Source organism: Phodopus roborovskii, unplaced genomic scaffold, assembly GCF_943737965.1.
Source record: "Phodopus roborovskii unplaced genomic scaffold, PHOROB, whole genome shotgun sequence".
Lineage (NCBI taxonomy): Eukaryota > Metazoa > Chordata > Mammalia > Rodentia > Cricetidae > Phodopus > Phodopus roborovskii.
Window position 1 is genome coordinate 11,635,903 of NW_026126433.1, and position 27,907 is coordinate 11,663,809.

Genomic DNA, 27,907 nt, shown 5'->3' on the forward strand with positions numbered 1-27,907 from the left:
CCTGTTAGCTCCTCCTTGTTCAGGTAAGCTGTCTCTATGTGTTTCTGCCTCCTGGTCTTGTCCTCTCCATCTGCATCTGGGTTCTACTTCGACTCAGTGTTTATGTATGTGTGTTTGCTCCTGTTTCCAACAGACATGAGTTGAGGGCTCCATGGATAAGGTATTTGTTGATCTCACTCTCCAGGAAGGGCATTTATGGTAGACTTTCCACGGAAGCTCAAATTGTTAGTTGGCAGCAGCCTTGTAGTTCTCTACACCTTTCTTTGTGTTCAATTTTATCTTCAAACCAATATTCACAAAAAGATGAACACACTATGTACTCACTCATATATGGATTTTAGACCTAGATCAAAGGATCACCAGTCTATAATTCACACCACCAGAGGAACTAGGATACAAGGTGCATTCTAAGAGATTCATATAAAGTCCCTCATAGAACAGGGAGGGGACAAGTCCCCCAGAGCTCAGGGGAAGTGGGGGGGGGGCAGCGAATGGAGAGAGAAGTAGGAGAAAATGAGGGGGAGGAAAGGAAAATATGTGGGACCAGGAAGATTGAGCCTGGTTAGGAATAGAAGACAGGAAAGAGAGAGAGAGAGAGAGAGAGAGAGAGAGAGAGAGAGAACATAAAAGAGGTAATTGTTTCTTATGAGCATAGATTTCAGCAACTATGAAATGATGTGATACTTAACCAAAAACCATATACTAATATAAATACTATGTAAAAATCTTTCTGTGTAAAGTAAGAAGGCCTTTCCCAAAATATGTTGTATAGAAACCACATTTAATATGATGCTATGAAAAATACAAGTATTTCCAAGGATATTTTCTCTATCTGTAAATTATTTACTAACTTGTATTAAAGATAAAATATGCCCATTAATAGGTAGAAGATAAGATATTACCTGCCAAAGTTAAAGAACACTGAAGAAAAAAAAATGTTGTAATGGTATTATTTTATTTGTTTATAATTATTGGAGAAACTGGACCATGAAGAAACAGGATATGTAGATTTCTTTCTCTTTCTCTCTTGTTCTCATTCTCTTCCTTTTCCTCTTCATATTTCACTTCCTCTTTCTCTTCCTTCCCTTTTCTTCATTTTATTCTTCCTTTGGACCCACTGACCTTATTTGGAGTTGCTTTCATATTCTTGGATGGTAGCTTTATTCTGGAACACTGTCAACTCACCAATGGCTAAAACACTGAAAAACGAAGTCACCTCTTTATCCAAGTGGGTTTCTTTAGAGAATTAGAACCTAAGATAATATCATTCAAAAAAGGAGATTGGTAGGGGTGCTCAAGTAGGGAACCAGAGTTACAACTTGACTCAGTCACTGCGAATACATGGGTGTGGGAGTTTTCCATCTAGGAATGTGCTCAGAAAAGAGCAGGTCTCCCAGGGACATCAACCAACATAGCATAGTATACTAGAATAAGCACTCAGAGTTCCTGCGGGCAAGATCCTTGACCCCCAAATCCTGGCCTCTGCCAAAGAATGAGGTCTCAGCTGGAGAGCTCCAGTTTCCAGTGAGATCCCACTATCCTGCAAAAACTTCTCAAATTCCAGCTGAGCCCTCATCCTCTTCCACAGGCTATTGGCCAGAGGTGAGTCTGGGCCCAATCGGGGCTGCCTGTCCCCTACAAACTCTTTTCCCCCCTCCCCTGCCCGAACTCCCTGGGTTGGCCCCTGATCCTGCTGCTCCTGTCTCTGGTCCCCATCGAGAGCACTCTTGGAGCTCTGATACACCCCCCACCCATCCCCACCGCCAACCTACCCCCCCTACCCTTTGCCCTACCCCACCTACGGTCCTGCCGCTCTGGTTGAGCACCGGGACAGAGGGTGGAGCCAACAGTCCACCCTACTTCGGAGACTTCTCTGAGCAACTCTGAACAAAGGAGACCTGACTATCCACGCGGGACCACCCTTAATTTCCACCAGCTTGGTCTCTGACCCCGCCTCCAGTCCTCTGCTGGAGTCCTGGGCCCCTCCCAGAGATCCGCCTATCTCTGTGGGTCCACTCGGAGTTCCTGTGGGCAAGATCCTTGACCCCCAAATCCTGGCCTCTGCCAAAGAACGAGGTCTCAGCTGGAGAGCACCAGTTTCCAGTGAGATCCCACTATCCTGCAAAACCTTTTCAAGTTCCAGCTCAGCCCTTGCCCTCTTCCGCCAGCTATTGGCCAGAGCTATTGGCCAGATCTATTGGCCAGAGGACCACTGTGAGTACCTGCTGGCATCTTCTTCTGGATCCTCATCCTTGACCCCATCCCTGGATCCCTGTCTGCAGAGAAACCTCCTAGAGAGCTTGGACCACACAGAGCTACAGTTATTGAATCTCAGACCCACATAAGCCCATTGGGGAAGTACCATAGAGAGAGGCGGGAGACACCACCAACACCTACTGGAAGAAGCTATGGGAAGAAGGCAATACATGAGAACACCTAACAACAGAAAGACAAACATGACACCACCAGAATCTAGGGAATCTACACCAACTAGAATGGAACACAACAACAAAGCAGAGGAAGCAGAAGGGTACAACTTAAAAAATACCATCATAAAAATGATAGAGTATAGAGTAAGTCCAGGCATGTACCATCACATCAAGGCTGGATGAGGCAACCCAGTGGGAGGAAAAGGGCCTCTTAAGTAGGCAAAAGTATTAGAAACTGCCATGTTCCCAGTGTTAAAAATCCCACAAGAACACTAAACTACTCAGTCATATCTTTTATGTAGAGGTCCAAGGTCTGGCACCTACCAGCTCTGCCAGTCTCTGTGAGTTCTTTTCAATTGTTTCTGTGGGTGGTGTTCTCATGGTGTCCCTAACAGTCTGGTTCCACCTGTCCTTTCTACCCTTCCTTTACAGGACTCCCTGAGCTTTGCCTAATGGTGGGCTGTAGAAATATGCATCTGCTCCTATTAGTTGCTGGATTAAGTCTCTCTGGTCTCTTTGATGAGGATTCTGCTAAGCCCTGGTCCCAAAAACTCTGCAGGCAATGTAAACTTAGCCTTTTCTTGTAGGTGGGTTGCTGTTCTAATGCCTCCATTTGAGGCCATGTCTGGTTACAGAAGGTGACAAGCCAGGCTTTCTATCCCCATTACAAGTAGTCTTTGTTAGGGTTAATGGTAACTTCCATGGAGTTCCCATTGCACTAGGTTTCTACTTTACCCCTGAATGCCTCTCAGTTTTAGTCTTCAACCCCATTCACCCTCAGCCCATCCTCAATATCTATTCTATTCACCATTCCCAGGCAAATCCTTGTATCCCACCTTAAGCCCTCTTTGTTACTTAGCCTTTCTGGGTTTGTGGTCCTTAGCATGTTTTACTTTATAGCTAAAGTCCACTTATAAGTGAGTGCATAATATTGTAGACAGATTTTTCTTTGGGCTGCCAACTCACAAAAAATGACTTGGAGACTTATTAATAATTATAAAAGCTTTGGCTATATCTGAGACTTGACCTATTAGCTCTTTTAACTTATATTAACTAATTTATATTAATCTATGCTTTGCTGCATAGCTTTGCAACTTTTTACCTCTCTTCATTTTTGCATTTTCTGTTTCCTCTCCATGTCTTCTGGTGTCTCTTTTGCACCTAGACTCTTCTCTCTCTGCCTGAAAGTCTTGACTCACTTCTTCCAATCTAGCTATTGGTCATTCAGCTCTTTATTAAACCAATCAGGTGGCACCTTGGCAAAGACACATCTTCACAGTGTAAAAAAAAAAAAGTTATTCCACAACATTTCCCTCCCATTTTGTCTAATTTTTAAAAAGGTATTAATACTAAGCCGGTAAAACTATATATAATAAGAACAATTATCAGATATTTTACACTTATAATGGCAAGTCCATTAGCATTTGGCAAATTCAGAGAAAATTCTCCATTATTTTTCCTATCTTGATGCCTTCAAAGTGAAGGTCCTATGATGACATTTAGGGTAGTCACCAATCTTATTACAAGTGAAGACAAGTTCAGGTACCCTATCCACAATTTCTATGAGTCTTAGCTAATGTCATCCTTGTAAATTCCTGGGAGTTTCCCCGGCACCAGGCTTTTCTCTAGTCCCATAATGGCCATGTATATCAAGATATCTCTTTCATTGTTCTCCCTCTCCATCCTTCCCCAAACTCAACCATCCCCCAAATTCAACCATCCCAATACTTCATGTTCCCAACCCCTCCTCTCTACACCACCCAAGCCCCTGTTTACCCAAGAGAAATAGATGAATCTTTTCTTTCCTTTCTCCCTCATTCCCTGAATAAATGGCTCCAAAATTACCAGAAAGTGTACCAACATTGTTTTGCTTATACGAATCTGTCCTTTCCTATAATCTGCATTACTTTGCCTCAGTGTGCCTCGGAATGCCTCAGAATTGCTTATTTGGATTTCTGCAATGCATGTTTTTTTCAAGTTTTCATGTTTCCATTTTAGTATTTCCTATATCCAGGCTATTAATTTTCCTTTAATTGAAATAGCATTGTTTCTCACATAATATATCCTGATAATGATTTGGCTTCTCTCTATTCTTACAAGCTCTTCCCCACCTTCCCTTCCAAATAGTCAACCCACTTTTTGTCTTTCATAGAAAACAAACACATTTTTAAGGGATAACATAGAATATAATATAGTAAGATAAAACAACTAGTGTTTCAGACTACAACATGACAAAAAGAAGGAAAATGGCCCAAGGAAAGGCAAATGAAACAAATAAAGAGGCAGGTACCCATTTATTTGCACACTCAGGAATCTCATCAAAACACTAAACTGGAAGCCTCTCTCTCTCTCTCTCTCTCTCTCTATATATATATATATATATATATATATATATGTGTGTGTGTGTGTGTGTGTGTGTGTGTGTGTGTGTGTGTGTGTGACAACATTTTGAGATGAGCAACCGCCAATGATCCCATTGAGTTTATTTTCTGTTGGACATCCAGTGCTGGTCATACAGTCTACCTATAAGTGTAGTTTGTTTTTCCAGTTGCTTTTTTCCAGTAGCTTGTTTATCCCTTGGGAAAAACTACAATTTCATTTTCTAGTAGTTATCAGTTGAAAATAGCTTCTGGGTTAGAGATTTGACATGTGTCAGCTTATTGCAGTACTAAGACCCATTCTGGTTGGAGCATCCTTTGGGTTACATTCTCATGAGTTGTATAGCTGGATCTTGAGGTAGATTGGTTTCTGTCTTCCTAAGAAACAGGCACATTGATCTTCATAATGGATCTTCAAATTGCACACCCACTAGCAATGGATGAGTGTTCCCCTTACTCCACATCCTCACCTGCATGAACTATCATTTATTTTATTGATCTTAGTCATTTTGACAAGTAGAAAGTGAAACCTGAAAGCAGTTTTTTCCCTGATAATTAAGGATGTTGAACATTTCTTTAAGTATTTTTCTGACACTGAATTTTCCCCTTTCTAGAGTACACTGTTTAAATATGTATCCATTTTAAAATTGAGTTATTTGCTTTGGTAATACCTAGTTTTTTAGTTTTTCATATATGTTGGATGTTGGTCCTCAAGCTAATTTTTTTTAACAAAATAAAATTTATTCTTTTGTTCTTCTATCTTCTGGAAATGCTGCAAATAATTCCCCATGATAATCGGTGAGGTCCCTACAATGGCAAACAAAGGCATTCTTCATGCTTGTAACCATCCCAACCTTACTGTTTTTTCTAGGTGTATGAAAGTATTTATTTTACCATCCCAAGCAGGACTTGTGACAGGGCTGTTGTGCTTACTGTGGCATTATTTAGAAGATTCATTTTTCTGGTATTTGAACTCTTATGAACACAGATTTCTGTTTCTCTGTGTCTCGTTCTCTCTTCTGTTTCAAACATAACTGGAAGGAAACATGCAGATATAGAATCAATGATGAAAAACCATGTTCTCCAATCAGTTGCATTATTGAAGTAGGAAGGTATCTATTACAATCAGTTTTATCTGTCCAGGAAATGACTAAATATATCAGGCTCTGTTACTAATTGTAAAAAGCATGATGAGTTTCCAGTTCTTTTATACATCCATGGTTGTTCAGGATACTCTTCTATTTTAAAGTCTGAACATCATCAAATGAGAAAAGGTTAATAGATACTCTGTGTCATGAAGCTTTTCCTTTTAGGACTCCTGATATCAAAAGAAAGTAAGTAACTATTTCCAAAGATTGTTCAATCTCCATCCCTTTGAGACCTTGGTAGATTCTAAGGACAAGAATTGATATTTGATATTAGACATCTCTTAGATGTAGATATGGATGGAAAGTCTTCATTGTTATAAATGATACAGATTAAATAGTGTTATTATAGTTTACAGGAATTTAAGATGCATTGAATAGTCTGTTATGCTTGTTCTTTCTCAACTGTGTGAAGATATGTATGAGGTTATCAGGAAGCTCACATTTAAAAGGAAAAATGTGTCTTTAAACATACTGTTCTCTCACTGTCGTGAGACAGACACAACAATATGGAGGCATTATGGAGGTAGAGTCAGAAGGATCACTGAATTCTTCATAGTAAGTTCAAGGGGTGACAGGGCTACATAAATAAACTTAACTATTGCTATTTATTAGACACTGAAAATGCTAATAAGCAAAAGTCTACCTCCACACACTCTAGAAATTATGTCAAAAGTTGAGCAGAAAGAATTTGGGTTAGAGGTTAACATCATGCCCCTAATGAGAATCTTAAACTAGTGATAAGAATGAGAGACACAGGGTACAGGATAAAGCCAGAAAAGACACCAGGCTGGTTAAGATATACTGTGGGGTTGGGGAACCAACACAGACAGCATGCACTGAGTTCTGTGGCCTTTTGAGAATCATCCTTGGTCAGTTCCACATCCACTGAGTAGAACAAATAGAGTGGATGGGGAATAAATTAATGTGGGGGCAAAAGTAAACTTGGGGACCAGAGGAAGGAGGTTATACATTGAACAGGAATGCTGGGTCAACGGGAAATGGCAATGGCTTAGTCTTGTTAAAGGATACAGTTGGCTTAATTATTACTTGTTCTTCTTCATGAAAGGCAAGAAAGCTCTACAGTACTTTCAAAGAGTTAGCACACTTAGTGGTACTTAAACTCACATGTTCAAGGACATGAGGTCCATTATTAGCAACAGCACTACAAACATATGTGGGTTCTAGACTCTTGCTTTGCATAATCATGATGAATTTAAGGTAGAGATTAAAGACTAAATTAATACATAGTTTACAAAGAGACCAAAGTTTATTATTTTTCTAAGAAAAAAAGATGTGTTTGGAGATGTCTCTTTGCACAGATGATGTGGCAGTTCAGACTTTGGTCTTTGGTCTTCAAACTATTGGTAAAGGCATTCCCACTGAAAGATGAACTGATTTATACTACCCCCAAGGCACTTGATATGTTCTGACAGTCCTGACAGCTTCAAATTGAGCAGAATTAATTGGAATGGAGACGAAGCAGATGTTACAATAAGGATTCTGCTAAGACCATAGATGTAGGTATTGAGAAGCATTCCCTTTGACTGAAAGAAAATAATACTAATTAAAGCTGTTTTAAGCATATTAGAATTCAGTGAATTAAACCAATTTCCTCCATTAATTGTGATTAGAGATTTAATCCCTCAGTATCCTCCTGTTTTTCAAATTCAAAGAAAACAGAAATTATTAGAAATATATAATGAAAGTGGATGTAGAAGGTGTGTGTGTGTGTGTGTGTGTGTGTGTGTGTGTGTGTGTGTGTGTGTTTGTGTATAAAGTCCTATAGTGAGTAAGCTTTAATGGGAAGATGGTAGCCTGTTATTAATTCAGTCTGCTATCAGAAATTATTCCACACAATTAGTTTATTAATTTCAAATAAGTCTGAAAAGAGCTTGAAAGCATCCATCAACCACAAGTTGAGTAAATTGGCTAACTGATCCATAGATATCATGCATCTTTGTGTTGATGGAGAAAGGCTTTGGGATATAGACCAAACTGATGAGTCTAGCTTATCCCTTGCACTTTAATGATAATCATTATTCTTGAGTTTCATGAACCTCAATTTCAACAGCATTAGGAGATTACTTAGTTATCTGAGTTAGTAGGGCATCTCTGTCTGCAACACATCAACATGCAAAAAAATGAGAGAGGTTCTACAGGAAACAGAGGTTTAGAACTGAAACCAACTTCATTTTCCTGTAGAGCCTCTCTCATTTTGTTGCATTTATTAATTGTTTTTCCTTTTTGCTTTAATCTTCAGTAGTTAAAAACTGAACAGTGCCTGCATGGGACTGACCCAGGCTCTGTCCATATACTTGTGTAGCTTGGTCTATTTGTGGAACTCCCAACAGTAGAAACAGGGCCTGTCACTAATGGCTTTGGTTGGCTTTTGGGAACCTATTCCTCATACTAGTTTGCTTTGCCAAGAATTAATATCAGGGAGAAGCTCTGACCAACTGCAACTTGATATGCCATGCTTTCTTGATACCCATAGAAGACATGTCCTTTTCTGAACAGAAAGAGAGGAGGAGTGGATAACCTATCAATGAGTCCATTATATACATATATGTTTATTGAATATAATATTTTAAAAGTATTACATTGTTTTCCTTAAAAGTCAGCAAAAGTAAAGAAGCCAAGAAAAAGCCTAGGACTTTCACCTCTCAAAAATGCCTCTTCCATTTATTATTTGCTAGTTCTTCATTTTATGGACTGATTGGAGGCCACGGACCATGTGGATTAGGTACTCAAGTTTCTATGGATTTCTTTTGTTTCAATATTCAATGAAATCCATTCAATTCTTGTTGAGGAAATCATTTTACTTTTTAAAATAATGGTTTCTCTGTTATCTTAATGGTAATAAATAAATATTTATCATTTTCTTTACATTGTTTTTCTTCCCTGAGTAGTCATTTTTTTTTCTCTCTGCTTTTCTGTGATGTTATTGGTGTTTTTCAAATATTTGCTGATTCTTGATTTCTGCTCAAACTTATGAAAATAAATTGTTTAATATATGGCAGATTAATGTTGGTACCTATGACAGAATTTTCCTTTTGGCAACAGATGTCTTCTGGATCAAGAACCAGGAGCTTCTGCATGTGGCAGCTACCCGTCCCCCAACCTTTTTGGGAATATGATATAATGGATGCAGAAAGTCCAACTACAGCCTATTCCATCTTGCCCTGCATCCAGACAATTAGAAAGGTGTGTTTATATAGCATTTGTTCAGTCATTCTTGCATTTTGTCTCAGTTTTTACTGAGCCAACAAAACAGATTCACAAAGCGGAAAATATAGGTGAGGCTCTCCTCTTCAACAGGCTACTCTAAGTACCTACATGTGAGAAAATATAAGCATAAAGGTTGATTAGCTTAACCCAAGTGGGCACTCTAACTAGGGGCAGGATGAGGTGTGTGGTGTCAAAGGAGTCATTGTTCTATAAGATAATATTTGGTAGGGATGCAGATGACAGGAAGATAGGAAACTGTGTAGCTGGGAAGGAAAATATCCAATGGGAATATTTCTAGACTGATAGGCAGCTGTGAGAAGGGTAAATAATTAAGAAAGTCCATGGTAAATTTCCAGTCACACATGGATTCCTGTGCTTGAGGAAGCTCAGGACGTAGGAAAGAGAGCTGAAAAAGAGAACAGGTTACTGATGAGGATACAGGTTATGACAGCCACAAGATCTAGGAGACACCATTATAAGGCAGCAGAAGGATTCAATTCACAATGGAGAAATCTGAGAGCTGTGACTGCTTAAGAGGGAACAAACCATTGATTTCACTCCTTTGAACAAAGTGTTAGTTGTTCTTAAACAACAGTCCAGCAAGCAGTAAGACACCATTGGTCAGGACACAGAAGCTATTTGGGGAGGATTTCTTCATATTCATTAAGTAGCCAGCTCTTCTATTATCCAAATACATGTCACAGATATGTTTTTTAAAAAAGTTAACTCCATAAGGTATATTTTCAAAGTTGTGTTTCTGGGTTTCTCTGTATCCCATACCAATTTAAAGAAAATTAATTACTCTAACAAGGAGTGGTCGCAGTATCTGAGCTCTGATTTCTATAGCTCAAAGACCCTCATGTTATCACAAGAATGAAGAGTTCCCTCAGTTTTACATGAATTTTCTCTTTTTTCCACAAAGATTTGTTTTTTCCTAAATAAAAAATAACAAATGCAAAAATTAAATGTTAACAAATAATTAAATGTGATGAAGTACTTAGTGTCCTTTATGAAGAATTTTACAAGTTGTTTCTAAGGAATATATTGTACATGTTCTGAAACACAGTCCTGTACATAAAGAATTTATACAATGAAAATTGCCATTATAACAAAGGATCTGCTTATTCAGTAGAGGGGATTTCATGATCTTATGTTACATATTTTTTGACTCATATTCCCCATTTTAAAATAAGACAGATTTCTCTATAATGGACAGTTTACTCCAGGTTTGTTGAAATGGGTCTGGAATTTTAAAATTCATTACCTGATTCACTGAGGAAGGATGGCAACCTGATCATGGCAAGTTCTCCTGAGGTTTTCACTGTTCTGTGAACAGATGTTAATTATGATAGAAGTTGCTTCTACTCATAGTATGTTCCCAACAAAAAAGCAGAGAACTGACTTAGGGGACTGGATTCATTGCTGATATGGTTATTTCATCCTTTTTATTTTGTAATACATGAATTGAAACCAGGGCCATGCTCATCACAAGCATATATTCTACCACAGAGATACATTCCTAGCCCACCTTTTATTTTTCATTTTGAGACGTGGTCTTACTAAGATGTCCAATCTTGTCTTGAACATGTGATCCTCCTGCCTCAGCTTCTTTAAAAGCTGTGATTACAGGTCTGTACCACCAGACTGGGCTATGGTGGTATATTAATAAAAGATTTATGAAAATTCACTTTATCTTGCTAATGCTGATCATTCTCAATGACAAAACATAAGCATGTACTCGATTAAGAGATATTTCTTAAGTTAAGGTGAAGAGGATGAGGGAATGGTGAGGAAAACATTTTACAGGTATCATAACCATTTCCATACTGAGACAAAAAGAGAATACTTTCTTCTGAGATATGTGAACACTCAGAAGGAAGTCTAATTAATTGTCACACACACTGTCAGTTTGTCTCTCTGATGGCATGACCCTGTTAAAGAACCATTTTTTATCATCTTCAAGGACTGAGCTCTTTACCCAGATGCAGACAGAAATTATCGAGACATCATTGTAGCATATTGGTGACCTGGTACTAACTCTGGAGATTCTGATTTTAGTTGGTCATGTAGATAATGTTGAGGCAATACTGCTATTTCACACTTTCAAGAGAGTTCAAAATGATTCTGTGCTAAGTGCCACCACTTGTAGGAATAATCAAAAATAGAGATTTAACCATATTTTTATTAATAAAAGTTGTTTGTGCTGTCAGTAAAGGAGATGGATTGGAGCACAGTAGAGAGGCTGGCAAGCAGGCTGGAACTGAACACAGACTTGAACGCTAGTCTGCATCCACAATTCCTAGTCACTAGTATTACTTTATACAGTATTATTCCATTCAATCTTCTGTGTTTGCTTCTCTAACCTGTTAGACCCATTTGTTGCCCTTTTCTGCTGACATCACATCATGATCATCCACCTGCACCTTTCTATGTGGGATCTGCGTGTGAATTGAAGCCTCATTCCCAAGTAATATAGTGAAAACCTATTCTACAGGGGAGTGAGTCTCCCTGGGAAAGTCTGGGTGGATTGGTTTATAGGCTATTTAATTTCAAGAGAATTTTGGCATTTCTATGGCACATGCTCACTCTTCTGATAGTTCTTTGTCTCTGTATATAGCCCAGATACATCTATAGATGGAATTGCTCTATGTATCTACAAAAGTTCTTACCATCTGTTGCTTGCAGATAAAGCAACACAGGTCCTATGAGATGTAGTTTGGCTACTGCTAACCTAAGTCCTGGTGTTCTTTATGCTTACCAAAAAGACATTGGCCTTCCCCAACAGCAGGTTATGATCTTGTTTATGTAGTGTCCATTTCATATGTATTTAGTCCTGAACATGCAGCCATTCTTCCAGTATGAATTATGGATTCTCCATCCTTCATGGTGAACATGAAGTATAGGTGCCTTGGACTTAAACCCACTCAGTTTGGTTTTCTTTTACTGGCATCAGTTCAACTAATATTACCAGTTGGGTTTAGTTTCCTAACTTACAAAATTCATGCTTGAAGAATTTTTATAAACATACTAACACAAATAAATTAAACATATATTGCAGTATTAGAAGAGAGGATGCATTCAATAAACAAATTTGACATTAGCTTTGTTTTATTGTTTGCAAATTTTCAGGTCAACTGATATAGAGTGAATGTGTTCAAAATATTTTAGACTTTGAAGTAGATAATGTAGTCTCAGATCATTTAATTTAAACTTCTTAGTTTTTAATAACTTATAGTATAATCATTTTTATATGTATTGAAACAGTGAAGCAAAGGAAGACAGTAGGACAAGGATTAAAATGAAAGCAAGGCAGATTATCATGGAAAATCATTATTTTTTATGTTGTTGTTAGTATCGTTCATGTCCATTGCATTTGCTTCCTTTTATTTATTACTTGATGCATTTGGAATAAGAGAGGATAAACATATTCTAATGTTCCAGTATTAGGAATCAAAAAAGACAAAATAATCTCATGAGTATAATATAACATCTCATTTGAAATGTATGAGCTGAAGTTAAGATCAAGGTTTAATTATTTTAAGTTTAGTTAATTTGGAGCTTTTATTAAATGCACTCTATAATGCAAGATTTTTGTAATTTGATTAATAATTATCATAAGAAATAATTTTATAATAAAATGTGGTTGCTTAATTAAATTAATTTGTATAGCAGATTAAACAAAGTATAAGGAGACTGTAATTTTTCTTCTGTAGTTTAGAACAGGTATAAACTAGCTCTTTACAGAACATGAGAAAATCCCTTACTTTGTGTAGATTGTGTAGATTGTGAAGTGTTATTGAAAAGTAACATTTCCTAAAACAGATATTTAAATGATCTGATCTGAAGTCTGGAATATAAATGTACTCTTTCCAGGGTTTCTAATTTATGTTATTAGGTGATTGTCTTAATTGAAATATTGATTCTTAAACCATATTCCTTCAGAAACTTTAGTCCTTCAAAAAAAGAGTCATAGGAGAAGGTGTCAAAGAGTGCTGACCAATATATCAGATGTATCAGGAAAGTTGGTGTTCACAGTTAGCAGGATCTGCTTAACCATGTAGTCCAGCCTGGAGCAGTTCTGTTGACAGGAAAGTGTAAGTGATCCAGTGTTGGATCCAGTGGGAAAAGGGATGCAAATGAAATGTTTGCTCTCCCACTCTCAGAATTCTCACATTTTTTCTGACTTGCTATTTACTGTGAACACCTGTGAGAGCCTGTTCCAGTCTCAGTTAATGTCAAGATTAGTAAACTTCAGACTCTAGAATCCTGTATGAAAGCCAGAACCAGTAATAACTCCATGGCCTTTTCTCACAGTACTGTATAGATAATTGATATCTGTTCCCAGAACCCATCTCCAAGTGTTTTTAGTATACTAAATTAGGTTAAGAGACTTGGACCTGGAATCTTAAAACTAATTTAAATCTCCTTCCGGCTTTATCATCATTTTCTCACCACTTTGTGCCTTCCTGGTTTGAACATCACTCTTCTGTATGGAGAAATTGTAAGCTATGGTTTAATAGTTTTTCTTTTCTCCTGGTCATTTGTTCATATTATGTAGTTGCCCCCAGGCAATGTTATTCTTATTCTGTCCTTGACTACTTGGGTATCTTTTTTGTTCAGAAAATACCACAGAAATTTCTCTCTATTTTCATCAGCATCTTTCACAAATGTCAGCCAACTCAGTGCCTCTAAGTAATGATTCTCTTATGTATTATTTTTAATATTTTAGTTTTCTGGTTATTTATTTAAGAGTATAGTTTCAATGACTAAGTTATCAGGGAATTGCCTATATAGTAATCCTGATTTCTGTAGATGCCTTTTTTCACTTTAAATCTACATTCCAATAAATTAGTATCACCTATGCAGTAATATATGTTTTAACATGTTTATCATTTCAGCTGCACTCTCTAATATAGTTGTTACTATATTATATATATATATATATAATATATATATATATATATATCCACATGACTACTGGGTTCTTAAAATGGAATTCTTCCAAATTAAGATAGAAGAGAATTATACTTATTAGATTTTGAAGACGCTGTATGTAAATGTTTCAAAACATTAATGATATTTGATTTTGACAGCATATTAAAAATTGATACATTGGGCTAAGTTAAATTTTACCATTACAGTTTGTTTGAGTTGATTCTGGTTTTGTTTTTCCATCACAAAAAAGCTATTGTTGTGGAAAAATTACTGTTGAACCTGTGGCTCACTTGGTGTTTCTATGGGAAGCACTGATTGTGCCCACAACGGAGGTGGGTTGTTTTTGGATATTTTGTCTGAGTGTATGTCTCTATACTGTTAGTGTTCTTGGTGCCTGTAGAATTCAGAAGTGGATAACAAATCCCTTCAAACTGGACTTAACATATGATTGTATGTCTCCCTGTAGGTTCTGAGAATGGAACCATATCATGAGAAAGAGCAGTCAATGCTTTCAGGCACCAAGGTTGTTCTCCAGCCCTGTATTCCCACAATAATTTAAATATTTTATTGAAGTACTTTAATTTTCTGTTCCCGGTGAATCAAACTGTCATAAATTTAAGTACTTAAGGAGTATTTATTTTCTTACTACTTAAGAAATCAGAAGTCTGAAATGGGCTGGTCATGGCATGTTCCTTTTAGAGTCTCTTCAGACTCTCAGATGGTAATCACATGCATTGGCTGTTTCTCCTTTCTGTTTCAGCTCAGGCAACTGGGGACAACTGAACATTTCTCTCTCTTGTTTCTGTTGATTCTATTATCACATTCTAAGTCTGGTATTTCCGTGTTCCTTTAATACAAATCTTTACTTTTATACTGAACTCATTCAGATAACTCAGACCACTCATTAAATCATGTCTACAAAGCTCTCTGCTGTGCAAAGTAACAATCACCAAGATGTTCGGACACAGATGTTGTTCATGGTGCATATATGGTTACAAGATTCATATTACTTCTATTTAACACTTTGATTTTACATTTGTTTGTTGCTTATGTTTTGCTGTTTAGTTTTCATCAAATGCATTAATAACTATGTTACTTTAATAGCAATAGACAAAATATGAAGTTAGAAGTAGCATGACACAACTTCTCATTTATCAATGCCGCCCATCTCATGCTGACCTTAGTTAAGTCATTTGTGTTCTTGGGTTTCCCCTATGTGGTAAATGGAAATCTGTGGAGTGTACAAGAGCAACCACGAGTTACTCCTCCCTGAACCACCATTGAAACATACTGTGAGTGTTTAATGACTTGTGTGAGCTTTTGGGAGATGAGTTGAACTCTCTAGACTTAGGAGTGATGAGGATATGGATTATGAAGTAAAATAAACCAGGAGTGGTTCTTTCACAATGTCATATAACAAAAAGACTTTTTAGCAACATGTAATTGCCTAATGTAGTATTAGGCATAATTTCTAATTTATACTGAATCTTGAACTCTGTTGATATTGCTACTATTACATAATACACATAAGCAAATATTCTAAAAATGTGCTGTTTCCCTCTTCTCTTTGCTCTATTCTGCTAAGCAAAATGCAGAAATAAGGATCTAGGATGACAGATGAATTTTCAAAACACAGTCTCTTAGTTTGTAGATCCCTACAGGAGGCTTGGGAAATTATGTGCAAGGAAAGCCAAACCAAAACAAAAAAATAAACAAAACAGTGATGACAACAACAACAACAACAAAACCAACACTCAGACTATTTAGTTTATAGAAAGACTTCAGGGTGGACAGTTCAAAAACTGAACTTTGTCTCTATGGAATGTCATGATGTTTTGCAACTCAACTTCATGACTTTATTGTTTCTAAGTTATTACATACAATTTTATTTACATATAGGCAAAAGGCTGACATTAAAATCAAATGGGAATGGTTCTAAGAAAATTTATCTCTTTTAGACATTGCTGATATTCTTAAATTTGTTGTAAACAATTTAAAATTACCTAACAAAATAGTTTTATATGCAAAGACAGGTAGAAAACCAAACATAATGGAATAGAGAAGTGCAGACCTGTTCCTTACCTACTCTTTATAGCCTTCTGTTAATTTTAGGATATTATGCAATGAAATATTTCAAGACAGATAGATGATGCTTATTAACTCATGCACTGAATAAGAATGAGGACCTTGGGTAGTATTTATTTTCAATTAGCATAAAATCCTACCCTGAAGAAGACTACCCACTCTTTGTCTGTGAGAGACTGCATTGTTCCTAGGATGTAACTTGAAGTTTATTTCCTATTTAATACAGAAATTAATTCTCAGGAGCCTTGTTCATAGTCAAATTTCACAGGAATTTTTGCTAATATTGGACACATAAATATGTTCATATTTTGTGAACACTTTAATGGGTGATATTCAATAAGATGGTTTTCTAAAGCAATGCTTACAATAGTTTTCTATAATTTAACTTATTCTAGACTGAAAATATGACTAGGTCTATCATGGTATGACAGAATTAAAATACCAGGATTGGGCTGAAGAGGTGGATCATTAGGTACGGTGTTTGTATTTACTCAGAACACACATTTAAAAAACAAACAATAAACAAAAAGACGGGGCTAGGCAGAGTTGCCATGCTTGAAACTTGTGATTTACTCATTGTCTAGGCTACTCTACTTGGAGAATTGAGACCCTGTCTCAAAATAAGATAGATGACAATCCTAAGAATGACTCTTAAATTTCTCTCTTTCATACTCTTGTATGTTCATGCACATGTGAATAGACACAAACTTGTACACACACACAATTACAGCCCATGATCTGAGAGTCAGTATAATAGTTGTGTGTTTCACAAATGGTATATAAAAGCCAACACTGAAAACAATGGAGTATCCCACATAAGTATCATGTTAAATTAGTTATTGCCAGTTAAAATCTTTAAGGATGAATATGTATATGTTTAAAAGTAACATTTTTATCAGCTAAATATTAGTACTAATTATAAATATTTAAAAAGAGTTTTTCAAAGAGCAACAAAGTAGATTCCTAATTAGTATTACAGTTGCACCAATATTTGTAACATTTTTAAATATATGAACAATATTATTAAACGTGTTTAGAAAGATCCAGATAGATTTCCAACTGTTTCCAACATCAAAGTCCTTTAAAATTATGTTTCATCCAGGAAATGAAAGTTCACACAGGAGTATGCCTGTCATTTTTGCTAAGCCCCTAGGCTACAGGATGTGATCCTGACTCAGAGAACACCACCACCAAACACACACACACACACACACACACACACACACACACACACACACACACACACATACACACACACACACACACACACACACACACACACACCCTTTGCTATCTTACACAATCTTAATGAGATTCCATTTCTCAATGTGACAGTATCATCTTAAAATATCTAGGCTTCATCATTGGCAGTCTTCAGTGGTAGAACTTAAAGATGCATCTGGTATATTTAGTACCCAAGCAGGTGTGCTCTTTCAGTACATACCTGAAATATTCTGCATCAGTCAAATGTTTTAAGTAGTCTTTCCTAATTAAGCAGGATCATGTGCTGTGCACAACTTCTCAGCAGTGGAAGGAGACTTCTTGTAAGCAGCCACCTCTTTTACAGTTGTAATGTTATACTGCCTCTTATTTTTGTATGTTTTAGAATTCCCAAATGGCATTAATTTAGATTCAAGTCTTGAACACTTGTTAGGAGTGTACAACAGGGAAATTTTGAAGAAAGGCTGTGGAATGTTTTTTCCTCTAGACTACTTGAGAGACCTGTTTTTCCATGTAAGTGCTATTTACCTTTTTTATACAATGTGTATACTATCCTAAAATGTTTGGTTGTAGTTAGAACTTAAACCATCTGATTTGATTATAATAGATTGAGTACCTCCCAGGAATCGGAGAGAGGGGAAAAACAGATCCAAATACATTGTGTGAAAAATTTAAAAAATAAATGTCATTTTCATTCATTTACAAAAATACTATAACTATTTTCATCACAACTACTTAATATTAAAATCAACAGCAAACCCTTGTCATCTCTTTTTCAGCAATACCTTGCTATTGTTTTCTTCACATGATTTGATATTAACCAATCAACAATGAGTTTTTATTGGGTACAAAAATGAAGGTTGGCTGTGACATCTTACTACAGACTTTCCAACAACTGACATTTTAGTGCTACCATCAAGAAGGAGTTGCCACAGCTCTCAGGTTTGCTCATTTTGGTCTTCTATTCCTCAGTGGGAGTCTTCAAAATGCTGTGCTTTCCTGTGATGTTACTTTCACTTTCTGAAGAAATTAGCAAAGCCATCCCACAAGGATAATACCTTTTTTTCATATATCAGTTGGCATCCTTAGTTGATCTGTGAACCCATTCATTCACTGATCATTTGTTTCATAGGAATACCAAAGTCAGTATGTTTCTGTCTTCTTTGTAGTAGTTTGGTGCAGATTCTTTCCTTGTCCTTCTTATATTTTGCAGCACTCTTCCAATTCTTTCCCTTATTTTCTGTCGCTGAGTAGTTTAAAAGGCTAGTCCAGTTTGAACTCAAACACTGAAAATAAACCTTCAGTTCACTACCAGTATCCAATACTTGTTTGGCACGGATGCCATTGTATTGCTAAAATAGTTTACTAGCTATTTACAACCAAGAATTCAATTGTCAAGACCTACTTAGGATCTGCCTATATAAAAGTGACTGTTCTTGTAATATAACTTGGGTTGCTCCCAGAATGCAAGGTGGTTTGACAAGCTATTGGTCAAAAATGTGTCAGTCTTTTCAGATTTTCTAAACATTGTGTATTCTACCTCTACCCTGCCTGTTCTGTTGATATTAAATTGTTACCTTGCTGTTTCATCATCACAAAATGCTTTAGATATTTCCAAGAAAGGCTTAATGGTGGAAGTTGATTGCCTCACAATTAAATTCAGTTTCTTTCTCAAGCCCAACCTGACAGGATGGCATGAATCTCACACTGCTCATCATACCTACAGAACTAGCTCTTAAAAACTATAGCTAATAGTTAATGTCTTCTCTTCTGGAGGCCATGTAATATAATGCCAGGTGACTTTGAAATGAGAATTTCATTTCTTATTCTTCATATGAGCAAATCTTCCATTTGAATTCACATACATATATGAAATGTACTGGTAGAAATTTTCTGTGCTGTAATTTTGCTTAGGGCTTCTCTGGCTTTGGTAGTTTCTCATTAATTTGTGAGATACAACAGATCAGTTGACCATTCATCACATCAGTTCAAAGGCCCTGTTACTATTTATGAGAAAGGAAAATGAAAAAAAAATAACCTAGTTAAGTGTTACATTACCCTCCTGCTCAATTTTTTTCTTTACATTTCTTCCTTATTTAGGTAGTGAATTGTTCTCTGGAAATTCTATTACTTATTATAGAAAGAAGTAACTGTAAATCCTTTTCTATTTCCTAGAAATATAAAATAATGTTATTTAAAAATATTGCTATAAAGAGCACTCAGAATTCTGAGTTCTCTGATGAAGGCATCACCATCCCTGATTTCAAGTTGTACTACAGGTGTAGAGCAATAAAAATTTCATGGTATTGGCACAAAACAGACACCATGATCAATGGAATCTCCTTGCAGACACAGACATGAATTCACACACCTATGTAGACCTGATTTGTAATTAAAAGACAGAAATACACACTGGAAAAAAGAAAGCATCTTCAACAAATGATGCATCAGATCATTTCATGCACTGGATGATTGCATGGAGAAGTTACTGTACATATTTATCAAGCTACACAAAAATCAAGCCCAAGTGGATCAAAGACTGCTACATAAAACCAGACACACTGAACCTGACAGAAGAGAAAGTGGGGAAGAGCCTTGAACACATTGGCACGGGAGACAACATTTTAAACAGAATGCTGATAGCACAGGCACTAATATCAACAATTAATAAATGTTACCTCATGAAATAAAACCTTCTGTAAGGCAATGGACACCATCAATAGGACAAGAGACAGCATACAGAATGAAAAAAAGAATTTTTGCCAACTTCACATGTGATAAAGGTCCAATATCCAAAATATATAAAGAACTCAAGAAACTAGGTTAAAAACACACACACATACACACACACACACACACACACACACACACACACACAAACTTGATGTAAAAATGCAGCACAGATCCAAACAGAGACATTCCAATAGAGGAATCTCAAATGTCTGAGAAACATAAAGAAACACTCAACACCCTTATCATCAGGGAAATGAAAGTCTAAATGACTCTGAGATTCCATCTTACCCTGTCTGAATTGCTAATATCAATAACACAAATGGAAATTCATGATGACATGGATATGGAGAAAAAGGAACACTCCTTGATTGCAGGTGGGAGCACTATGGAATTGGAGATGATGGGTGGTTCCTCAGAAAATTGGGATTGATCTACCTCTAGACACAGGTAACCTACTCTTCGGCACATACCCAAAGTATGCTCCATCTTAACACAAGAATACTTGCCAAACAATGTTCATTGTGGTTATATTCATAACAGCCAGAAACTGAAAACAATGTAGATGTCCCTCAGATGAAGAATAAAGAAAATCAGTATATTTACACATGGAGTATTACTCAACTGCTTTTAAAAAGTGACATTATGAAATTTGCAGGAAAATAGGACAAAAAACATCCCAAGTGAGGTAACTAAGACCCAGAAAGATAAATATGATATTAATTCCCTCATAAGTGAATGTTAGACATAATGAAAATAATAAGCTACATTCCACAGGCTCAGAGAGGTTAGGTTAAATGAAGGCCACAATGGGGACAAACATATCTCTCTGGGAAGGGGAATAGAATAGGTCTTGCAGGTGGACTGGGAGTAGGTGGGGACAGGAGTGGGAGAGATCAGGTGGAGGAAGGTGGGATGGAGGGAGACAGTGTGGGAAGAGACATGATAAATGGCTGTTTATCAGGGAACAATTACACATAAAAATACAAAGAACTGCTGGAGCTTTTCTCTGTTCTCCCTACTGAAACCACTGACCTGCCAGAGAGTGCACAAAGGAAAGTCAGGCCTCAAGCTCTTCTCTTTCAGCTTCTCTCTGCCAGAAGCCACACTCAAAGGTGTGTTGCCACTGTTACAGATCCACAAACCAAATGCCTATAGAAGGATACAGTGGAAACCTAGTGAAATGGAATTCCTAGTATCTATGAGGTTGACCCTAGTGAGGACTCCCAGTAATGGAAGAAAGGATGTCTGAACTGGCCATATTTTGTAGTTGGGAAAGGTTTCCAGAAATAGACTAGATAACATTCAGTTGAGTTACTGGCTGAGGAGGTCCTGGGAAGATTCCTAAACAACGCAGGTTAATGACAGGATACTGAAATGGGACCCCATTGCCAAGGACAACATCAAAACAGCTCATTGAACATGAAGAGGTGGAGTTAGTGCCTGCATGGAACTTTCATCTCTATACTCCAGTCTCTGACACAAGAATGTATGCCACAGACTATGGGAAGAGAATCCTAGGCCTATCCCAGCCACAAAACCCTCACATAACAATCTGTCCTGTCTGCAAGATATACTGGACAATGGTGGGTAACCAAACTTTGGTTAACTTGTGGCCCAAGCCAGGAGTGCAAGCCCATGTCCTACACTGCCTGGATAGCCAGAATTGGAGACTGGATAATCCAGAGTCCTAGGGTAGAACCAAACATGGCTTACAAAAATAAGCAAATTAATTAATTGATTGATTGATTAATTAATAATGAAATGATTCCTAATGATATTCTGCAATACTCATAGATTGGTCCCTTGACTGGTCATCATCAGATAGGCTTCCTCCAGCAGCATATGGGAGTGAAATGGGTGAGATCTACAGCCAGATATTATTTGGAGATTCTTAAATTGGAGGCTCTCCATCTGGTTCCTCCCCTTGGAGCTTGGAAATCCCAAGGAAGAGGGGTAGGAAATACTGTAGAAGTAAGAGGGGATGGAGGACATCAGGAGAACATCGCTCAGAAAAGCAATTAAGCTGGGCACATACAGGCTCACAGAGACTGAAGCAGCAAGCATGAGGCCTGCATGGGTCTGCACCAAATATTATGGCTGTTAGCTTGGTGTTATTTTGGGACTCATAACAATGGGTTGCCTGCTCTTTTGCCTCCTACTGTGTTGCGTTGTCCAGCCTCTATATGAGGGCCGTTGCCTTGTCTAATTCTATCTTGCTGTGTCCTGTTTGGCTGTCATCGCCTGCTCTTTTCTGAAGAGGAAACCACTGGGAGAAGTGGATCTGGGGCAGACGGGAGGAAGTAGGGAGTTAGGAGGAGTGGGGACAGAGGAAACTGTGGTTGGAATGTATTGTATGGCAAAAAAAAAAATCTATTTTAAAAAAAGAAATTCTGAGTCCTTACACTAATTTTTATATCTACATTGACTTATGTTTTATATGTCCCCCCCCCCAATCCTTGCACTCAAAATCATCAAGCTATTTCCCTTTGAAAGTTTTAACTTATAATTAATATTTTTTCATAATGCTGTAAGGGTTCATAGAACTTATCTAGTCTAAGAATCTTACATTAATGAAATATTTCAGGTATAGAATTAATTTATAGTTCTAGACAGAGCATGCAAAATAAAGTATCATGAATTCAGGTGAAGGCACTAGGGACGCTATTGCCAAATTCATTAACCCAATCTTTCCCAAGGTACTCTTGGCCCTAAATTTTACTTATTATCTTTTGCAGCTAGTAAACTATGGCTACATAGGTGTGTTTCCCAAATTAATATAACCAATTTTTTCATGATCTCAAGATTCACTAATTTTTATTTCTTATGTATATACGTGTTTGTCTGCACATCTATATGTTTGTATATATGTGTACCACAGGTGTGACTGGTGACCATAGGGGCCAGAGGAAGGCATCAGACCCCCTGAAACTGGAGTTACAGGTGATTGTGAGCTGTCATGTGAGTTTTGAGATTCGAATCCAGTTTCTCTCCAGGAACATTGCTAATCAATGAGTCAGCTCTCCAGTACCATTATGTTTACAATTTTATGTCTACTTAGTAATTAATATCCATTAGACATCTTAGGCAGTAGCCAATATTTTTATCTATGTGATATTTTTGACATTTATCCATGATAACACATGCATCTAAAGGACTTCCATTTTTCTCTGGGATGCTTCTACTATTACAGCAGGTTAATATTCTCTTGCATCAGGTAATTCGACTTTATAGTTTTTAGTCCTTTTCAGCAATTCTGCAGTGACTATTTCTAAGACAGAAAGGATGGATTTGTAGGTTGTAAGAATATTTAAGTGTCTCTTAGCTGCTTTCTGGACTCTCTAAACTATCACTGTTGTATTTTCTTTGGTTTCTTCACCTCTTCATCATTATGCAGTGCTCCTGGATTTGTGATTCTAGCTGATTTCACAGCTGTGAAGTGCCATCCTATCATCTTGCTGTGAATTTCTCTAATGACCAGGGATCCTTGAGTGTCCTTTTCAGGTGCTTATTGGGCGGTGAGACTTCTCTCCAGTCAAGTGACTCTTCATCTCCATACTCTATTTTGATATGTCATGATGTAAAATACATTTATGAGAAATATAAAAGTACTTTATTTATTTATTTATTTGTCTTTCATCCTACCTCAAATACAAACTCAGGTGTGATGAAATGTTAAAAATCTATTTTTTTTACATGTCACCTGGGATTTATCTAATCCCCATAAATGCATGCAAAGATTTCTGGGAATTCTTTTTCCTGTTCCCATGAACTAGATTCTGGAACTGATTCGTAACCATAGCTATTCTGGATTAAGACTTAATAGTTTCCATTGAAACTCCATGAACATTGTTACTGGGGTTTTTGTTTATTATTTGACAGTTTTTCACTTTTTTCATATATATTTCAAAATTAACTTTTTGGGTTTTATGAAAAGCTGTAATTATATTGTAGTAATACTCATATTAGTATCATACATTAATATACAATATTTAATCTTCCATGAAGGAGCATGTGTGTTTCTTGATTTGTTTTGAATTTTAATAGATAAATTACCCATAGGCAAAAAGTTACTGCTCAAAGTCACATAGCCAATTAACAGCAAAGCCAGTAGTAGAAGAAATGTCTCCTGACTCTTTAGCAGTTCATACACTTAAAGGCTTAATTATTTAGTCAGTTAAGAAAAATTTTCCAGTTTTTGCAGCTACAGAACCATCAGCATGAAAGAGAATCCAACTTCTGTATTTTCCCAGGCCCTTGATAATCAAAGTGTTCTCAGAGGGCTTGTTAAGATTGGAGAGTTTCAGCCCTAAAGACCTAGCATCTTCATTTGAAAAAGATTGTTGGCTTATTGGCAGACACTGTTTGTGAGACTGTGTGGAATGCTACTTAGCAAAAGGGGTCTGAATTGCAGTGCATTGATCCTGTGCTTTGAAACCTGTCCGAGCTCTCAGTGCTGAGCTGAGGCCACTGAACTCTGATGTTTAGGCTTTGCCCTTTCACTGCAGACTCAGGGGGGGTAGAAAAGACATCAAAAATCCAAAGTGAGGGATGGGAGAAATGATTCTACAACTGCAAGTGCTTACTGCTTTCCTGGAGAACCCAAGTACAGGTTTTATGTTTCAGCATCCATGCTGCATGGCTCACAACACCCCACTCTAGGGTCCAATGACTCCTGATTTCTGTGGGCAGTTGCACACACATGTGGCACACAAATAAGCACATGCACACATATGCATATATGGCTAAGGTAACAAAAATGCCTAAAAATATTTCAAAATGAGAGCTGGTGAGATAGCTTAGTGGGTAAAGGTCCTTGACACCAAACCTTAAGAGCTGATTTTGATCCCCAGGGTCCACAAGGTAGAGAGAACTCACTCCTCAAATTTGTACTCTGATTTCCACACACATTCTCAGGCATGTGTGTTTGCATGGGCAGCTTTGCACATACACACACACATACATACATACGTATATACATACATGGAGGTAAATAAATAAATGTAATAGAATTTTATTAAAAAATCCAAAAATAATAAAATATTGCCTAAATAATCCATATCCTTTATCATATTTATACAAAGGAAACAAAATGTTAAATGGTTTTCTGGAAACAAATGTATTTCAGGAAGACTAGGATCTCTCTCTCTCTCTCTGTGTGTGTGTGTGTGTACACTAACTACTAATTACCAGTATTTAAAACACACAGAAACAATACATTTATTTGAACAGTGATTCCCAAAATTCACATTTTAGCTACTAAAGCTATCAGGGAGGAATATAAATACTGAGGAGTCAGAAACACAGATCTTCAGTCTTCCAGTGTAAGACAAAGGCCACCCATGCATTCAGGCAGTTTTATTCTACTAGTATTAATCGGAGCTCAATCCCCCAGTTACTATAACAGCAAGTTATCCGCTGGCTTTGGGGGGGGGGGCAGGGAGGTTGAAAGGTGAAGAAGGGATGGAGGAGAAAAAAAGAAAAAAGAAAAGAAAAAAATAAAGAAATCCCTGCAATATCGCCTCGAGCCACTAGGCGTACCTTTGTACCATTTTTCATTCTGCACTGATTTGAAGTAGAAACCTGTATTAGGGGAAAACCAGGGTCCTCGGTATTTTTTTTTTTTTTTTCCTGAGCAGTGCACCCAGAATCCAAAAAAAAAAAAAAAAAAAAAAAAAAAAAAAAAAAGATTTTTGTAAAAAAAAGAAAGAAAGAAAAAAATGAAAGAAAGAAGCCATGGCTCCTGGTAACCCGGATAAGGCCACCGAATCGTTCTACTGGACACCAACACTGGGAATTCATTTTTTGAGGTCAATTTCCAATCGAGATAAATCTATTGGATTAGTAGGATTATCTGATCGCAGCTCACAGAAGTAACGTTGTTTGATCGTTTGTATTTTCTTGCCTGGTGGTGGGAATTAAACGGATGCGGCTTTGGTTCTCCAGAATTCTAGATCGTGGCAGCGTCTGGAGAGAAAAAAGCATCAATCCACACGTTTAGGAAGTGTCCGTGGGTGAATAAAGAGAGAGGGGGAGGTGGAACCGGGCTTGCGGCTGCTTAAAGAAAAAAAAAAAAAATAAATAAATAAATAAGGGAAGCGTCTTGAATTCTGAAACAAGAATTACCCAGTTCCTGAGGTTGCAAAGAAAGCATCTACAAACTGGTAAATACTTTGGCCATTTCGGCTTGAATTTGAAGGCGAAGTGTTGTTAAAACTGTCTCCTTGAATAATTGAAAAGACTAGGGGAAGATGAGGGGGCTCCCGCCGCGAACGTTTCTCGCTGAGGGTAAGTTTGTGGCTCTTTCCTTGGGAGAGGGCTGCGGGTCTGGGTACCACTGTGCAGAGGGGGTTGCGGACCCGGGGCCGCTGGAGAAATGGGGCGAGCAGGCTGGCAATCCACATCGCGACCGCTCCACCCGCACCAAGCTTGAAAACCCGGGTTTTGTGGCCTCTGTTGGGAAGCGAAACGTCCTCCTGCCCCCCAACTTTGTCCTGGGGGTGGAGAGAGAATCTCTGAGATGTGAGATTCCCTCTTGGACTGATGATTTTTCTCCTAAGGATACTTTATGGAAAGGAGACAGCCAGTGCTTACAAAATCCTGCTCCGAGGTAGGGAGATCCCTGGTTCACTCACATAGGGCTGCCTTGGCCCAGTTTCCCAGGCAGGCTAAGCTTCCTAGGGGAATTTCACTGGGGATGCAGTAGGCAGGAGAGTGGTCTTATTCATAAGCTCCAATGCTCCCTCCCCGTTTCTTCCTGCCCTTCCCCACCTCCCCATTCTCTCAGACACTAAAGGGTTACAGTCACTGCATCTGATTCAGTAGAAGGAAGCTGGATTCTGCCACACAGGTTATCTCTCATGACTTCCTTGTAGGACTTTGCATAATACAGTGAGACTTACTTTCTTGAGTTAGATGGGCCTCTTTGCAGCTTTTCAGCCCAGGGCCCAGGCGGACTAGTGCACCAGGCAGCCAGCTCATTTTGTAATTTCAGCCTGCCTTGCCCAACTCCTGACTCCTGGCTTTTCTTTTTCAGCTAGCTGTGAGCACTTGTGTTTCTAGAGATTTTCTTGCAGCTGAATTTAGTTTAAAACATTTTTTTTTCGGTTAAAGAAATTTTGTAGCTTTCTAGAAAAACAATAACAACAAAAATATGCCTCTCAGAAGGAAATCGATTTCGCCAGAGGTAAATAAAATTAATCTTTCAAATGTGTGAATATTAATTGACTTACGAGAGTAAAAGTTACTTTGGAATCCCGAAAAAGGCATTATTTTCATCCAAGTTGGAGGTCCACATAGCTCCAGCACAATTATTTACAAAATAATATGTAATATGTAAGTGTTTATGAATGTAGAGAAGTGTCTGTAGGTGACTTAGGTAGATGAAACTTCCTCACATTTCTTTACACGTCAGTGTCATTCAGTTGGCCTTTTCCTATTTAAGGCCAATGCATTTGCTTTTAAACTATGAAGCACTCAAATGCACCGAAATAAAATGAAGATAGGTAGTTGTCATGTTATAAAATGATGTAGCATATTTTTGTATCCCAAAGAAAGCATTATTTCCCCAGCTTTTGTGTGATAGGTTGGGAAATGTGTGCAGATACTGTTAAAGTTTTAAGGTTAAAGATTCTCCTTTAAGCCTGGGTTTAGTAGTGACCACCGTTCAGTATCATCTGAACTCCTGTCCTCCAGTACTTATCTGACAAACTTCAAGTACTTCATGCATTCTGGCTATGAAAAGAGGAGTCTT

The 27,907-nt window shown here is 37.5% G+C and overlaps 1 protein-coding gene across 8 annotated transcripts in view; it reads left to right on the forward strand.

Moving 5' to 3' along the window:
- The window catches only part of Nlgn1 (neuroligin 1), an 884,178-nt gene that overhangs the window by 166,239 nt on the left and 690,032 nt on the right, over positions 1 to 27,907 (forward strand). For 7 of the 8 annotated variants that reach the window (XM_051185906.1, XM_051185908.1, XM_051185909.1 and 4 more), the window contains exon 1: positions 25,874 to 26,442. The exons of the other annotated variant lie outside the window; for it this stretch is intronic. The gene's annotated coding sequence lies outside the window, so the exon portion shown is untranslated. Of the gene's footprint in view, positions 1 to 25,873; positions 26,443 to 27,907 lie in introns of those variants that run through there. 8 annotated transcript variants of the gene reach the window in all.